Source organism: Neovison vison, chromosome 11 (genome assembly GCF_020171115.1).
Source record: "Neovison vison isolate M4711 chromosome 11, ASM_NN_V1, whole genome shotgun sequence".
NCBI lineage: Eukaryota > Metazoa > Chordata > Mammalia > Carnivora > Mustelidae > Neogale > Neogale vison.
In genome coordinates, this window is record NC_058101.1 from 171634188 (window position 1) to 171651457 (window position 17270).

The window sequence follows — 17270 nt, forward strand, 5'->3', positions numbered from 1 at the left end:
AATATTTTCCTAGGAGTGATGCCAGCAAGATGGCAAAATAAAAAGTCTCAGTTCCTGTTCCCCCAAAGAAACACAATTTAGCCATAATACATGCATCAAAATGCCTTTATGAAAATGTCAGAATGCAGTTAAGAGGCTGCAGTACTATGAGAAAAAAAGCCAAGAAGAACCACATTGATATGGATAAGAACAATAATTTCACTTTATGTGTTATCCCCTCACTGAAACTGCCACAGGTCAGCACCACAAGAAAATACTCTACCCCTTAACTACTCCCTCAGGGTAAAGGTAAGAGTGGAGAATGCCTCTAACGTTCTGGCTTTTTTGGAAGGTTGCTGAAGGAATGGTTTCTGTCATGCCTCACTCAGAATTCTGAGTGAATCAGCATAGGTTGTATACCTGGAGGTTGCTGAAATTAAAGGAAAGTGGTGGATGGCTTGCTGCAGCCGGCACAGCTTGGTAAGACTGGGAGAAAAGTGCAAAACCTAAGACTTCTCTCTAAAGAGAGAGATACAAGTATGGAGTGTGTATTTGGCTTTCTTATCAGAGGGCTGCCCAAGGGAAATGGTAATTATCTTGACTGACTTGGGGCATTGCTGGAAACTGACATACTCTGGATGCCTGGTTGTCACTAAGAAGAAGAGAGAGCTATGGCTTCCTGCTGTAAAACCAGAGTAGTTGCACTGCTACAAATAAACACGAGAGAGCAAAAATTACAAGCTCTTGAAAAAGAAGAATGCAAGATTGTCTACCTGAGAAACTGCATGCAGAGGCACAGAGAAGTTCCATCACTCAAAAAAAGTTTCAAAGATCTTTGAAAATTAGTCAAGCAGATTGGCAAGGGAATGGCAAGGGTCTTCCCTATATGAAAATGGTCCATAAAGACTGAGAGGGGTAACTTTAAATGTGCAGATCCCAGTACAAAGTTATCAGACAAATGAAGAAACAAGTAGATAAGGCCTGATCAGAAAATCAAAATAAACCTCCAGAAACTGACCCCAAATAAGGAGAGGTATATAAGTAATCTGATAAAAATTTGGAAGTAACCATTATAAAGATGCTCAATGTGCTCAAGAAAATGATGTGTGCACAACATGAGAATATTAACAAAGAGATAAAAAATATAAAAAGGAACTAAACAGAAATTTTCGAGCTAAATAATAGGATAATTGAAAAAATCACTAGATGGGTTCAACAGCAGACTTGAGCAAGAAGAAAGGATAAGCAAACTTGAAAACAGGCAACTTGAAATTATTCAGTCAAACACAAAGGAAAAAAAAGAATGAAAAAGAGTAAAGAAAGCCTAATAGACCAATAATTAAAGGCAAGATTTATTATTTTTTAAGATTTTATTTATTTGTGTGTGTGCGCAATAGAGAGAGTGTGAGCCAGAGACCAAGCACGACCATGGTGGAGGGGCAAAGGGAGAGGGAGAAGCAGACTCCCTATTGAGCAGAGACCTTGATGCAGGGCTTGTTCCTAGGACCCTGGATTCAACCTGAGCTGAAGGCATTTGCTTAACCAACTGAGCCATGAAGGTACCCTAAAGAAGAGTTTTAAAGAAGAATTAATTAAGTTTTAAAGAAGAATTAATCAATTCTTTTCAAGTTCTTCCCAAAAATTGAAGAGGAGGGGACAGTTTTTGTTTTTGTTTTTTAAGATTTTATTTATTTATTTGACAGACAGAGATGACAAGTAGGCAGAGAAGCAGGCAGAGAGAGGGGGGGAAGCACACTCCCTGCTGAGCAGAGAGCCCATCGTGGGGCTCGATCCCAGGACCCTGGGATCATGACCTGAGCCAAAGGCAGAAGCTTTAACCCACTGAGTCACCCAGGCGCCCCAGGAGGGAACAGTTTTAACTCATTTATGAGACCAGCATTATCCTAATACCAAAACCAGAAAAAGATACATAGGAAAACTATAGGTCAATATTCCCAAAGAGTAGAGATGCAAAAATCCTCAACAGAATACCAGCAAACCAAATCCAATACTTCATCAAAAGGAGTCCACACTGTGACCACGTGAGATCTAGTCCTAGGATGTAAAGATAATTCCATATATGAAAATCAATTAATGTGATAATCATATTAACAGAAAAAAGGTTATAAGCCAGATGATTATCTCAAAAGATGCAGAAAAAGCATTTAATAAACATTCAAGACTTTTTTGTGATAATATTATACAAAGAATAAAAGGAAATTACCTTACTATAATAAAAGTCATAAACGAAAAACTCACAGCTTACATCATATTCAATGGTGAAAAACTGAATGTTTTTCTTCTAAGAGCAGAAATAAGAAGCTCATTTTCACCTCTTCTATTCAATATAGTACTGAAGTCCTACGCGGAATGGGTGAGAAAAAGAACTAAAAGGCTTCCAAACTGGAAAGGAAAAAGTAACACTATCTGTTCACAGATTTCAAGACCTTATAAATAGGAAACTCTAAAGATTCCACAAAACAAAACAAAACAAACACCTGTTAGAACTAAGAAACCTATTTAGCAACATTGAAGGATACAAACTTGACATGTAAAAATCAGTTGCATTTCTATATACCAATAATGAACAATCCTGAAAGGAAATTAAGAAAACACTTCCACTTACAATAGCATGAAAAATAAATAAACAAACAAACAAACAAACAAATAAATAAATAAATAAAATACTTAGGAAGACTAAACTTAATGGAGGGGAAAACCTTATACACTGAAAAAAGAAAACATTGCTAAAAGAAATTCAAGACACAAATAAATGGAAGACATCTCATGTTCATGGATTGAAGACAATACTGTTAAAACATTCCTATTCCAGAGGGGAAAAGTCAAGATGGCAGAGAAGTAGCAGGCTGAGACGACATCAGGTAGCAGGAGATCAGCTAGATAGCTTATCAAACCATTGCGAACACCTAGCTTATCAAACCATTGCGAACACCTACAAAACCAACAGGAGATCGAAAAGAAGAGCAACAATTCTAGAAACAGAAAATCCACCACTTTCTGAAAGGTAGGACCGGCAGAGAAGTGAATCCAAAGTGACGGGAAGAGAGACTGCACGGGGAAGGGCCAGCTCCCGACAAGCGGCAGAACAACGGAGCACAAAATCAGGACTTTTAAAAGTCTCTCCACTGAGGGACATCGGTCCACAGGCTAAACCAGGGTGAAGCCCATGCGGGAACATCGTGGGCCGAGGTCCCGCGGGGTCACAAAAGGATCGGGGGTGTTGCAGAACTTGTAGGTATTAGAGCAGGGAAGCTGGCTACAGAGACAGAGCCGAGGAGTGAGCTCTCAACTCGGGGTTACCTTGAACTGTAATCTGTGGCACAGGCCACTGCTCTGTGAGTGGGTCCCCACGAGATCTGGGGAGACCGCCCCCTGAAAGAGCTCAGGGATCTGCGGAGTCAAGAGGCTCCAGGCTGGGCTGTGTGCCAGAGACAGAGAGGCTTGGTCACAGGCTGGGTGAGCTCAGAGTGCAACTGGAGACCAGGGAGATGGGAGTGATTGAGCGCTTTTCTCTGAGGGCGCACTGAGCAGTGGGGCCCTGAGCTCTCAGCTCCTCGGGCCAGAGATTGGGAGGCCTCCATGTTCACTCCCATCCTCCAGAACTCTACAGAAAGTGTTCAGGGAACAAAAGCTCCCAAAAGTGAACCCAAGTGGATTACTTAGCCTGGCCCCTGGTAAGGATGGTGCACTTCTGCCTTGGGCAAAGACACTTGAGAATCACTACAACAGGCCCCTCCCCCAGAAGATCAACAAGAAATCCAGCCAAGACCAAGTTCACCTACCAAGGAGAATGGCAGAATTCCAGAGGAGGAGAAAGAAAAGCATTGAATTCATGGCTTTCTCCCCATGATTCTTTAGTCTTGCAAAGTTAATTTTTTTTTATTTTATTTTTTTTTCTTCTGCTAAATTTTTTCTAACTTTTACCCTTTCCTCTTTTAATGTTTTTTAACTACTTTATCTTAACAATACCTTTCATTAAAAAAATAATCCTTTTAAAAACTTCATTGTTATAGTCATATTTTAACTTTCATTGTATCTAACTTTATTTTTTTGTATACACATAGGATTTTTTTTTCTAAAAAATTTGGGGGAATAACTTCTTCTAATAGATCAAAATACACTCTAAATCTAGCCCCGGGCTTTTTCTAGTCTCCAGCCTGAGCAAATTCCCTCCACTTTCGTTTCCTTTATTCTCCCAGCCAACTTACCATATCAACTCCTTTTTTAGAAATTAAAAAAAATTTTTTCATCTTTATAGTCATATTCCATCCCTTCATTGTGTTTACCCTTATATGTTTTTCATTCTTTAAAATTATGTGAGGCAGTTTCCTCTAAGAGACCAAAATACTCCAAAAATTAAGTGGGTGACCCTGTTCTAGTCACCAGTCTAATATATATATATATATTTTTTTCTTTTTATATTTTTTCTTTAATTGTTTTCTTATTTTAATTCTTTTTTTCTGAACCTTTCTCCCCCCCACAATTTGGGGTGTCTTCTGATTTGATTAAAGGACATTTTCCTGAGGTCTTTGCCACCCTTTTAGTACTTTACTTGCTCCTTCATATATTCTTATCTGGACAAAATGACAAAGCAGGAAAACACACCACAAAAAAAAAAAAAAAAAGAACAAGAGGCAGTACTGAAGGCTAGGGACCTAATCAATACAGACATTGGTAATATGTTAGATCTAGAGTTCAGAATGACGATTCTCAAGGTGCTAGCCGGGCTCGAAAAAGGCATGGAAGATATAAGAGAAACCTGTCTGGAGAAATAAAAGCTCTTTCTGGAGAAATAAAAGAACTGAAATCTAACCAAGTTGAAATCAAAAAAGCTATTAATGAGGTGCAATAAAAAATGGAGGCTCTTACTGCTAGGATAAATGAGGCAGAAGAAAGAGTTAGCGATATAGAAGACCAAATGACAGAGAATAAAGAAGCTGAGCAAAAGAGAGACAAACAACTACTGGACCACGAGGGGAGAATTCGGGAGATAAGTGACACCGTAAGATGAAACAACATTAGCATAATTGGGATTCCAGAAGAAGAAGAAAGAGAGAGGGGAGCAGAAGGTACATTGGAGACAATTATTGTAGAGAATTTCCCTAATATGGCAAAGGGAACAAGCATCCAAATCCAGGAGGCACAGAAAACCCCCCTCAAAATCGATAAGAATAAGTCCACACCACATCATCTAACAGTAAAATTAATAAGTCTTAGCGACAAAGAGAAAATCCTGAAAGCAGCCTGGGACAAGAAGTCTGTAACATACAATGGTAAAAATATTAGATTGGCAGCGGACGTATCCACAGAGACCTGGCAGGTCAGAAAGAACTGGCATGATATATCCAGAGCACTAAATGAGAAAAACATGCAGCCAAGAATACTATATCCAGCTAGGCTATCATTGAAAATAGAAGGAGAGATTAAAAAGTTTCCAGGACAAATAAAAACTGAAAGAATTTACAAACACCAAACCAGCTCTACAGGAAATATTGAAAGGGGTCCTCTAAGCAAAGAGAGACCCTAAAAGCAGTAGATCAGAAAGGAACAGAGACAATATACAGTAACAGTCACCTTACAGGCAATACAAGGGCACTAAGTTCTTACCTCTCAATAGTTACCCTGAATGTTAATGGACTAAATGCCCCAATCAAAAGACACAGGGTATCAGAATGGATAAAAAAAAAAAACAAAACCCATCAATATGCTGCCTTCAAGAAACTCATTTTAGACCCAAAGACACCTCCAGATTTAAAGTGAGGGGGTGGAAAAGAATTTACTTTGCTAATGGACATCAAAAGAAAGCTGAGATGGCAATCCTTATATCAGATCAATTATATTTTAAACCAAAGACTATAATAAGAGATAAGGAAGGACACTATAGCATACTCAAAGGGTCTGTCCAACAAGAAGATCTAACAATTTTAAATATCTATGCTCCTAACATGGGATCAGATAACTATATAAACCAATTAAAAACAAAATCAAAGAAACACATCGACAATTATACAATAATAGTAGGGGACTTTAACACTCCCCTCACTGAAATGGACAGATCATCCAAGCAAAAGATCAACAAGGAAATAAAGGCCTTAAATGACACACTGGATCAGATAGACATCACAGACATATTCAGAACATTTCATCCCAAAGTGACAGAATACACATTCTTCTCTAGTGCACATGGAACATTCTCCAGAATAGATCACATCCTGGGTCATAAATCAGGTCTCAACCAGTATCAAAAGACTGGGATCATTCCCTGTGTATTTTCAGACCACAATGCTCTGAAGCTAGAACTCAATCACAAGAGGAAATTTGGAAAGAACCCAAATACATGGATACTAAACAGCATCCTTCTAAAGAATGAATGGGTCAACCAGAAAATTAAAGAAGAATTGAAAAAAATTCATGGAAACAAAGGATAATGAAAACACAATGGTTCAAAATCTGTGGGTCACAGCATGGCAGTCCTGAGAGGAAAATATACAGCAATACAAGCCTTTCTCAAGAATCAAGAAAGGTCTCAAATACACAACCTAACCCTATACCTAAAGGAGCTGGAAAAAGAACAACAGAAAAAGCCTAAACTCAGCAGGAGAAGTGAGATAATAAAGATCAGAACAGAAATCAATGAAATAGAAACCCCCCAAAAAACAAAACAAAACAATAGAAATCAACGACTAGGAGCTGGTTCTTTGAAAGAATTAATAAGAGTGATAAACCCTGGCCGGACTTATCAAAAAGAAAAGAGAAAGGACCCAGATAAATAAAATCATGAATGAAAGAGGAGAGATCACAACCAACACCAAAGAAATACAAACAATTATAAGAACATATTATGAGTAACTCTATGCCAAAAAATCTGACAATCTGGAAGAAATGGATGCATTCCTAGAGACATATAAACTACCACAACTGAACCATGAAGACATAGAAAACCTGAACAGATCCATAACCAATAAGGAGATTGAAACAGTCATCAAAAATCTGCAAACAAACAAAAGCCCAGGGCCAGATGGCTTCCCGGGGGAATTCTACCAAACATTTAAAGAAAAATTAATTCCTATTCTCCTGAAACTGTTCCAAAAATTAGAAATGGAAGGAAAACTTCCAAACCCATTTTGTGAGGCCAGCATCACCTTGATCCCATGTGGGAAGCCGCAATAAAGCTTGAGACGAGGACCAAACCAGGCCCTGACTTGTGCCGTCTTTAAAGTCCGACTAACCCGGGACGCCTGGGTGGCTCAGTTGGTTAAGCAGCTGCCTTCAGCTCAGGTCATGATCCCGGCGTCCTGGGATCGAGTCCCGCATCGGGCTCCTTGCTCGGCAGGGAGCCTGCTTCTCTCTCTGCCTCTGCCTGCCTCTCTGTTGGCCTGTGCTCGCTCGCTCTCCCTCTCTGATAAATAAATAAAATCTTAAAAAAAAAAAAAAAGTCTGACTAACCTAAAAAAAAAAAAAGGTTTAGGACGGGAAAAACTTGAGTAGCACTGAGAAAGGGTCTTTGCTATGTGTTGTGCGCTCGCCTACGTGACTTCCCACACGCTTGCTAAACAAATGAGAACAATTTGGTTGGGGTCAAAAGTTCGTTGCTGGTCCTTGCTGTCCTAGTACTGCTCATAAATTACTTTCAGGTTTGCTGTATCAATACAGAACAATTGTACTAGCATCAGCCGTTTGGCGTCACGAGGTCTACTTATTATGGGAACTCAGGGTTGTTTAACTAGGCACAGATGTACTGGTTCTCCTATCACTATATATATGGCCTTAGTGCTTTGAATAAACTTGGCACTGTTGGACATCCTCCTCAGTGCTCCTCCTGCCCCCATCTCTTCGTCTCTTAAGTTCTTTTCACCATCCTCTTACCCTCACGTTCCTGGTCGATTTGTCACGCCGGTTGCGACAAGTGGTGCCCAAACAGGGACCTGAGCACATTTCATGGGAGCACGCATATACAGGCAAGTAGTTGCCGGCAATCAGGTAAGAGGAGCCCAGGTTGATGGGCGACAGCAGGAGTAAAATAATATGGGGCAATTGCAGTCTATGGAACAGGATCTTTTTGTTATGGAATTGCAGGCCCTTTTAAAGCAGAAAGGGTCTAAGCACTCAAAGAAGGCCTTACAGCAGGAACAGGATCTTTTTTGTTATGGCATTGCAGGCCCTTTTAAAGCAGAAGGGGTCTAAGCACTAAAGAAGGCCTTACAGCAATTTTTTGGTGTGGTGTCTGATCTTTGTCCTTGGTTCCCTAAAGAAGGAACAGTAAATTTACAAATTTGGCAGAAAGGGCAAGAGATTAAAAATCAGTTGAGAATTAGAGGACCATGTGCTTGCCCTGAAGGAACCATGAAAGTTTGGGAAGATATTCAAGAGGCTTTAGATCCGCAACATTCTATAGAATTAACCTCTGTAGCTTCTCATGATTCTCTTTGTAATTTGGCCATAGATGAATTGGAGAATGAGTATGAACATCTCGGGGCAGGTATTTCTCCTGAGTTAGTTGCTGGCCTCACCGATTCTCATTCCGATCCTTTTGATACTCCTGGAGAAGGAGTGCCTCTGAACTATGATAAAGAAGTATTCCTTGCCTCTGGCCCTGTAGGCCCAAGCCATTCTGCTTGTCAGCCAGAGTATCCCCACTTTGGAAAAAGTTTCGAGTCTACTGGGGTTCAAAGAGCCTTGATGACACATAGACGAACTCAGACTGAATCCCTTAAGATTTCTACGCCTAAGGACGTGAGTGTAGGGTTTCCAGTAATGCAGCATCCTCAATCTGGCAAACCCTAGAGAGATGGGGAGCCTATGCCTAAAAGTATGTTTTCCGTGGGTCCACACTCAATTGTTTATCCAAGACAACTTCCTGAAGGAGCTGAACTGCTAAAAACTACACTGCTACAGTGGACACTTTATCAAGCCCAACAAGCGGGAGAGGATACTTCTGCCTTTTCCGCTTACCCTGTGACACAACTGCCTGATGGCCGAAGGGCTTATAATACTGTAAATTTTAAAATACTAAAAGAAATTAAGGTGGCCACTTCACAGTATGGGCCTACTGTTCCATATACCTTGTCCCTACTGGATAGCGTAGGTTTAGAAGCCTTGTGCCCTGGAGACTGGAAAGTCCTAGCACAGGCATGTTTGTCAGGGGGAAATTATCTTTTATGGAAAACAGTTCTTTGAAAGGGCCCCTGGAATGGATCCATTTAGCACTACATCAACTGCATATCATTACGGGACAAATAGAATTGCTAACACAACTGATCACTAGGGGTTGCCAGCGAATTGTTCATATCACAGGTAAAGAACCTGATTTTTTAATTTTACCAATGTTAACTGTTGATCGTGTGCAGACATTATTCAAATTTAACCTTGATTGGCAGATAGCTCTTTCTAATTACCCAGGACAACTTCGATATCATTTACTAGCAGATAAGTTATTACATTTCTTTTCTACCATTTCTATTGTAATAAATGATCCTATTCAGACAAGTCCCCTCGCTTCTGCTATTAATGTTTTTGTAGATGGTGATAAAAGGACATATTGGCATTTATAAATATTCTCATTCGGGTCATGAGTCTTTTCGAGCCTTTTATGCCACTAAGTCTGTACAGAGAGCGGAATTAAAAGCCGTACATTTAGCCCTGGAGAAATTTTTTGAACCATGTAACTTATACAGTGATAGCCATTACATAGCACATGCCATTCCGTTGTTACCAACTGCTTATATTCTTACTAATGATGAACTTTTTCATCCCTTTACAAGTATTCAATGTTTGCTGCAAAAAAGAGTTAATCCTATTTATATCACTCCTATTCGGTCACATACTAACTTACCTGGACCTTTAACTGAGGGCAATGCTATTGCAGCTGCATTAACTCACATACAATTGGTATTAACCACTAAGTTTGAGCAAGCCGCTCAAAGTCACGCTCGATTTCATCAAAATGCAGCTGCTCTGTGTAAACAATTTCGATTAACCAGAGAAGAAGCTTGACAAATAGTTAAGAGCTGCTCCACTTGCCCTATTCATCATCCCCAACCAACTTATGCTGTGAATCCTCAAGGCTTAATGCTTGTGGCAAATGGATGTAACTATTTTTCCCCCTTTTGGAAGACTTAAGTATCTCCATGTTTCTATTGATACCTTTTCTGGATTTTTACATGCTACAGCACACTCTGGGGAATCCTTTACTGACTTTCAAAATCATTTGCTTTCAGCATTTGCCACTCTGGGCACCCCAAAAGTAATAAAGGAGGATAATGGGACTGCCTATACATCTCAAGCTTTTCAAACCTTTTGGGCCATTTTCGACATAGCACATTCTACAGGTATCCCATATAATTCTCAGGGTCAAGCCATTGTCGAACGTGCAAATAGCACTCTTAAATCTTACCTTAAAAAATTAAAAGAGGGGGAGCTCCTACAGGGAAAGTGAAATATTCCCCACATATCCATTTAACTTTAACCCTGGATGTTTTAAATTTTTAAAATGTGGATGATATTGGTCAGACAGCGGCTGAGCGCTTTTGGCATCCTGATTTTTCTCCACTTCCATTCACCCAGTGGAAAGATCCTTTGACCAGAGTATGGAAAGGTCCAGACCCAGTGCTCCATAAGGAGGGAGGGTTTGTTTGTATTTTTCCACAGGATGAGGACACCCCACGCTGGATGCCAGAGAGATGGTGCCGAATCCTCACGTCTCCAACAGAGAATGGCTCGCCTCACATTGAACGGCCAGAACAGATGGAGAAGAAGACGTCTCCCCTCTTACAGCCGGAGGGATGTTTTATGCAGAACTCTGGAAACTGGTTGCTGCCCTGGGACCAGTCAGAGTGCAAATAGCCAGAAATGGTTATACTGCCACAAAAGACTTCAATCTGACTTTGCAGGCCTGTGTTCCTAGACCTTTTTTACTGGTAGTGGGCTCAGGATCAATAGTTCTCACCTCTTTCCAAGGGGGACATCTATTGTATAATATTCATTGTGACCATTGTCTCAAATGAATATTAATGACAACAAATTGTCTACCTGTGTCCCTTCCTTCGTCAGGCACAGATCCCATGATAGTATAACTGTGCAACCTCCATATATGTTATTACCTGTGGAAGTGGAAGTACCTTGGTATGCTAATTATAGTCATCAGTTTGCCTTTGAATTGCAGTTGCAGCTCAAATAAGTCAAACGTTTTCTGGGTCTATTGATAGCAGGAATAGCAGCACTAGTAACACTCATTCTGGTTGTTTACTAGACTCATTATATTACCTGCTTTTGTTTTAATATGGTGCATTGTACAGATTTGTACTAGGACAGCAATGACTGCATGCTCAGGCTCAAATTCATATACTTATTTAAAAAACGAAGGGGGAGATGTGGGATGCCACAATTAGGCTTGAGACGAGGACCAAACAGGTCCTGACTTGTGTCTTCTTTCAAGTCCGAATAACCTAAAAAAAGGTTTAGGATGAGAAAAGTTGAGTAGCACTGAGAAAGGGTCTGTGCTATGTGTTGTGCGCTCGCCTACATGACTTCCCACATGCTTGCTAAACAAATGAGAACAATTCGATTGGGGTCAAAAGTTCATTGCTGGTCCTTACTGTCCTAGTACTGCTCATAAATTACTTTCAGGTTTGCTGTATCAATACAGAACAATTGTACTAGCATCAGCCGTTTGGCGTCAGGAGGTCTGCTTCTAGTTAAATGTGAAACTTAGGGGAACTCGGGGTTGTTTAACTAGGCACAGGTGTATTGCTTCTCTTGTCACTATATATATGGCCTTAGTGCTTTGAATAAACTTGGCACTGTTGGACATCCTCCTCAGTGCTCCTCCTGCCCCCATCTTTGTCTCTTAAGTTCTTTTCACCATCCTCCTACCCTCACGTTCCTGTTCGATTTGTCACACCGGCCGCGACAATCCCCAAACCAGAGAAGGATGCCATCAAAAAAGAGAATTACAGACCAATATCCTTGATGAACACAGATGCGAAAATTCTCACCAAAATACTAGCCAATAGGATCCAACAGTACATTGAAAGGATTATTCACCTAGACCAAGTAGGATTTATTCTAGGGCTGCAAGGTTGGATCAACATCTGCAAATCAATCATTGTGATACAATACATAAATAAAAGAAAGAACAAGAACCATATGATACTCTCAATAGATGCTGAAAAAGCATTTGACAAAGTACAGTATTCTTTCCTGATCAAAACTCTGCAAAGTGTGGGGATAGAAGGTACATACCTCAGTATCATCAAAGCCATCTATGAAAAACCCACTGCAAATATCATTCTCAATGGAGAAAAACTGAGCATTTCCGCTAAGGTCAGGAACATGGCAGGGATGTCCATTATCACCACTATTATTCAACATAGTACTAGAAGTCCTAGCCTCAGCAATCAGACAACAAAAAGAAATTAAAGGCATCCAAATGGGCAAAGAAGTCAAACTCTCACTCTTTGCAGATGGTATGATACTTTATGTGGAAAGCCCAAAAGACTCCACTCCAAATCTGCTAGAACTTGTACAGGAATTCAGGATATAAAATCAATGCACACAAATCCGTTGCATTTCTTTACACCAACAACAAGACAGAAGAAAGAGAAATTAAGGAGTCAATCCCATTTACAATTGTACCTCAAACCATAAGATACCTAGGAATAAACCTAACCAAAGAGGCAAAGAATCTGTACTCAGAAAACTATAAGTACTCATGAAAGAAATTGAGGAAGACACAAAGAAATGGAAAAATGTTCCATGCTCCTGGATTGGAAGCACAAGTATCGTGAAATGTCTATGCCACCTAAAGCAATCTAATTTTATGCATTTAATGCAATTCCTACCAAAATCCCATCCATTTTTTTCAAAGAAATGGAACAAAGAATCCTAAAATTTGTGTGGAACCAGAAAAGACCTTGAATAGCCAGAGAAATATTGAAAAAGAAAGCCAAAGTTGGTGGCACCACAATTCTGGACTTCAAGCTCTATTACAAAGTTGTCATCATCAAGACAGTATGGTACTGGCACAAAAACAGACACATAGATCAACGGAACAGAATAGAGAGCCCAGAAATAGATCCTTAACTCTATGGTCAACTAATCTTTGACAAAGCAGGAAAGAATCCAATGGAAAAAAGAGAGCCTCTTCAATAAATGGTGTTGGGAAAATTGGACAGCCACATGCAGAAAATGAAACTGGACCATTTCCTTATACCACACACGAAAATAGACTCAAAATGGATTAAGGACCTCAATGTGAGAAAGGAATCCATCAAAATCCTTGAGGAGAACACAGGCAGCAACCTCTTCGACCTCAGCCGCAGCAACTTCTTCCTAGGAATATCGCCAAAGGCAAGGGAAGCAAGGGCAAAAATGAACTATTGGGACTTCATCAAGATCAAAAGCTTTTGCACAGCAAAGGAAACAGTTAACAAAACCAAAACTGACAGAATGGGAGAAGATATGTGCAAACGACATATCAGATAAAGGACTAGTATACAAAATTTATAAAGAACTTATCAAACTCAACACCTAAAGAACAAATAATCCAATCAAGAAATGGGCAGAGGGCATGATAGACATTTTCTGCAAAGAAGACATCCAGATGGCCAACAGACACATGAAAAAGTGCTCCACATCACTCGGCATCAGGGAAATACAAATCAAAACCACAATGAGATACCACCTCACACCAGTCAGAATGGCTGAAATTAACAAGTCAGGAAACGACAGACATTGGTGAGGATGCAGAGAAAGGGAACCCTCCTATACGGGTGTTGGAAATGCAAGCTGGTGCAACCACTCTGGAAAACAGCACGGAGGTTCCTCAAAAAGTTGAAAATAGAACTACCTTATGACCCAGCAATTGCACATATTTACCCTAAAGATACAAACGTAGTGATCCGAAGGGGCACATGCACCCGAATTCCAATAGTCAAACTATGGAAAGAATCTAGATGTCCATCAACAGACGAATGGATAAAGAAGATGTGGTGTATATATAGAATGGAATACTATGCAGGCATCAAAAGAAATAAAGAAATAAAACATGGTATATATATAGAATGGAATACTATGCAGGCATCAAAAGAAATAAAGAAATAAAACATGGATGGAACATGGATGGAACCTAGAGGGGATTATGCTTATCAAAATAAGTCAATCGGGGGCACTGGGGTGGCTCAGTCGGTTAAAGCCTCTGCCTTCGGCTCCGGTCATGATCCCAGGGTCCTGGGATCGAGCCCCACATCGAGCTCTCTGCTCAGTGGGGAAACTGCTTCCACCTCTCTCTCTCTCTCTGCCTACCTCTCAGCCTACTTGTGATCTCTGTCAAGTGAATAAATAAAAATCTTTAAAAAAAATAAGTCAATCGGTGAAAGACAACTATCATATGATCTCCCTGATATGAGGAAGTGGAGAGGCAAGGTGGGGGGTTTGGGGGGTAGGAAAAGAGTAAATGAAACAAGATGGGATTGGGGGGGAGACAAACCATAAGAGACTCTTAATGTCACAAAACAAACTGAGGGGGGCCCAGTGTAGGGGGTTACAGAGAGGGTGGTGGGGCTATGACATCGGGGAGGGTATGTGCTATGGTGAGTGCTTTGAAGTGTGCAAACCTGGTGATTTATAGATCTGTACCCCTGGGGTTAATAATATATGTTTTTAAAAAATTAAAAAAAATTTAAAAAATGTTCATATTCCTCAAAGTCACCTACAGATTCAATATACTTATCAAAATACCAATGGCATTTTTTATAGAAATAGAAAACCCACCCTAAGATTCATATGGAACTAGAAAGGATCCTGAATAGTCAAAACAATCTTGAGAAAGAACAAATTTAGAGGCCTCACATTTCCTGATTTCAAAATATATTACAAAGCTACAGTAATTAAAACATTATAGTACGGTCATAAGGACAGACATCCAGACAAACTTAACAGAGAAGAGAACCCCAAAATAATCCTATGTGTATACAGCAAACTGATTTCCAACAGAGTGCCAACAGTATACAAGGGGGAAAAGATAATTCCTTTTAACAAATGGTACTAGGAAAATGGGTATCCGCATATGAAAGAATGACATTTCATCCTTATACCCTAAACAAAAGTTAACTCAGAATAGATTAAAGGCTCAAATGTAGACCTGACACTATAAAACTAGAAGAAAACAGCTGAAAAGTTTGTTGGCATTGACACTGGCAATGATTTCTTGAATATGATTCCAAAAGCACAGACAACAGAAGCAAAAATAAACAAGTGCAACTACACAAAAATAAAAATCTTCTGTACAGCAAAGGAAACAAAGGATTGAAAAGGCTACCTATAGAATGGGAGAAAGTATTTGAAAACCATATATACGATAAGGGGTTAACATCAAAATAATAATAAAGTCCTAAAAGTCAATAGCAAAAAACAAAACAAAAGAAAAACAACAAATCATCTGAATAAATTATAGGCGAAGGACTTGGAGAGACATTTCTGCAAAGACAGCATTCATATGGCCAACTGGTATGTGAAAAGATGCTTGACATCACAAATCATCAGGAAAATGTAAATCAAAACTACAATGAGATATTGCCTCAGACCTATTAGGAAGACCATTATTAAAAACAAAACAAAACAAAACAAAAAAAAACAGAGGATAAGAAGTGCTAACATGCATGTGGAGAAATTAGAACTCCCGTGCATTGTTGGTGGGAACTGAAAATAATTCAGCCACTATGGAAAATAGTATAGATGTTCTTTACAAAATAAATAGAACTACGATATGATCCAGTGATCCCACTTCTGTGTTACCTTTATCAGTGGTAACTGAATCAGGATATCAAAAAGAGATTTGCACTCCCTGTTTACTTCAGCATTATTTACAATGACCAAGAGGTGGAAACAACATAAAGATCTATGCATGAATGAATGAAGAAAGGAAATGAAGTAAAAAATAGACTATTATTTAGCCATAAAAAAAAGGGAATTCTGTCATAGACTACAAAATGGATGAACCTTCATTATATTATGTTAAATGAAATCAGCCAGTCACTGAAAGACAAATATACGATGCGTTTCCACTTACATGAAATAGCCAAACTCAGAAACAGAAGGTAGAATAGTGGTTGCCAGGGGTTGGGGAGAGGGATAGTGGGAGAATTGCTGTTTACTTGGTATTTGTCATGCAAGATGGAAAATTTCTAGAGATCTATTGTACAACATTGTGCTGACAGTTAATACTATCTGCTGTGCACTTAAAAATTGAGGGTTATGTGTTTTTTATCACCATTAAAAAAATGACTTTTCGGGGCGCCTGGGTGGCTCAGTGGGTTAAAACCTCTGCCTTCGGCTCAGGTCATGATCCCAGAGTCCTGGGATTGAGCCACACATCGGCCTCTCTGCTCAGCAAGGAGCCTGCTTCCTCCTTCTCTCTCTGTCTGCCTCTCTGCCTGCTTGTGATCTCTGTCAAATAAATAAATAAAATCTTTTTTTTTTAAAGATTTTATTTATTTATTTGACAGAGAGAAATCACAAGAAGACGGAGAGGCAGGCAGAGAGAGAGAGGGAAGGCTCCCCGCTGAGCAGAGAGCCCAATGCGGGACTCGATCCCAGGACCCTGAGACCATGACCTGAGCCAAAGGCAGCGGCTTAACCCACTGAGCCACTCCGGCGCCCCACAAATAAAATCTTAAAAAAAAAAATGACTTTTCCTATCAGTCATCATTGAGGGCAGTGTTGTTATTGCCTTGCTGTCTGTTTGCCTGAATTCCAAGCAGCCCTTCACAGTTAGAGCTGGAATCCTGGTTGGCCCTGGGAAGGGGTGGACCTCATTCCAGTCAACACACAAATTTCTCATGTTTACACACACAGAGCTAGGGAGGTAGAAGCCCCAAGGGATTACTTTTCAAAGGCAGAACATACAAACTTGATCCTAAACAGATTTCCAGATTCTGGGATTTAGAAGAAAGGATCCAGGTAGGAAATGGTCCAGTTAAAAACTTCCCCAGATAATCTGGATTATATAAGTACCAACGCTTCAGGACTTGACTGAAGTGTGTTTCTAGATTTAGGTAAGATTTAAATGAAGGCAAATAATTAAATAAAGATATTCTATTACATAGTGTTAGTCAAAGAGATAAATGAAGGATCTAACTAATCTATAGTACAAATAACCAAGAAACAAGTGCTGCCACAGGACCGTACTACACAGACCATTTGCAGTCTAACCTATATTCAAAATTTCTAACGGAACACAAATGGAACACAGCTCTGATCACACACATTTATAT

The 17270-nt window shown here is 39.7% G+C and overlaps 1 protein-coding gene across 5 annotated transcripts in view; it reads right to left on the bottom strand.

Annotated features, from left to right (window-relative positions):
* The window catches only part of PSD3 (pleckstrin and Sec7 domain containing 3), a 688004-nt gene that overhangs the window by 83130 nt on the left and 587604 nt on the right, over positions 1 to 17270 (bottom strand). The gene's annotated exons all lie outside the window — the stretch shown is intronic.